The sequence below is a fragment of the Solanum pennellii genome, chromosome 12, assembly GCF_001406875.1.
Source record: "Solanum pennellii chromosome 12, SPENNV200".
NCBI lineage: Eukaryota > Viridiplantae > Streptophyta > Magnoliopsida > Solanales > Solanaceae > Solanum > Solanum pennellii.
This window is the reverse complement of record NC_028648.1, coordinates 50,590,524-50,592,177: the sequence shown is the minus strand read 5'-3', so window position 1 is coordinate 50,592,177 and position 1,654 is coordinate 50,590,524.

The following is a 1,654-nucleotide window of genomic DNA, read 5'->3' as shown; positions in this document are numbered from 1 at the left end:
AAGAAACTATATATATATATATATATATATAATGAATTACGATTACTCATGTTAAGAACATCAATAATTGAAGAATGACAATAAGAATTTCTAATTTTTAAATAGAACATAAGTAGAAAAAATAATGTAGAATAAGTTTGAGTGAGAATAAGTATATAAAGTGATGGCCTACTCTCTCTTTATTTGGGAACATAATAAGTTGTATTACTAATTTGTATTGAAATCAGATTCATTGACTATATAATATATATAGATAGAGATGGCCTACCATGTTTTCTTTTTTATTTGGGAAACTAATAAATTGTATTCCTAATTCATTATATTTGGAAATTTAGTAAATTATATTCCTAGTTTATTAAATTTTTAAAATTAATAAATTGTATTCCTTGTTCATTTTGCATTACTATTTTTTTCTTTTTTTTTTGTCAATATGATATATAAAGAGATGGCCTACCATATTGATTAGTGTATTTGGAAAGATAAATAACCTATATTCTTAATTTGTTGTAATGATCAGAACAATCGTTAATTAGGAGAAACAATAATTCAGGGAATTATGGGACCACGGTCTAGTCACAGCGGGTTAGGTACCGCTCGGGCGGCGTGGTGCCACAACGAGGTAAGCTAGTGCTAGGGCGGGATAGGCGAGGTAGAATGTAAATTATGAAAATTCCTATTTTCTCCATCTTCCTAAAATACCTAAATAAGTTGTAAAACTCCCAAAAAACCATACAAAAACAAATTTAGGCTTCGGAATGAAGGAGAAGGAGATTTCTAGCGTGAAGATAGTGAAATATTACAGATTCATAGCAAAATAACCATAACGAAGCCCGACAAAACTGGAATCAAACTCAAAATTTTGTGCAACTGCTTGGCTCTCATGTAGGTTATGTTTTATGAATTAAGTTATAAAGTTGTCCTTACTGCATAACATATGGAAATCAATGGTAGGTTTATGTGTTGACCTTCGTGCACCAAGTAAATTTGTGAGTAATCCCTAGAAATCAAAGTATGTGGATTTATGCCTTAAGAAGAGGAATCGATTAATTCTTAGGGACTCTGGATCAGTTGTGATTGTTATTATGATGTGTTGAATGGATCAGTTGCCACGTTCCGTTATAACTATTTAATTGGGGTCTATATTCCGGCATAACTATGGTTTCAGTTGCCACGTTCCGACACAACTAACTTGGATTAGTTGCCACGTTCTGACAAAACTAACTATTTAGGTTTGGTTTTCATGAGAGAACCAACGATGTAATATAAAATGTAAGTTGTTCATTGTACATAAATATTTATGATATCGTATAGGTTTTATATGTGCATGTGAGTTAGTGTTGTATTGACTTACTTATGTTGTACTTAATAGGCACATGTATAATGGTTTATATTTGATTGTTCGTTGTGATGAGCGAACCTGTTGGGTATTGTGGAAGGGATGAATATTCAAGAGGTGAGTAATAGACTATAAGGGTTGTTCATGTGTTGTAATGAAGAGGATTAGAGGTAGTGTGTGTGATGAAATATGTTTAGGTGGTTTTTAGCTTGGGGGAAGAGATTCGGTGTTCATGTTAAGGGAGTGTCATGTAATATATTATGTAACTATAGTTGGGTAATGTGACGACGAAGTAGGGTGTATGACGTGAACGATTAG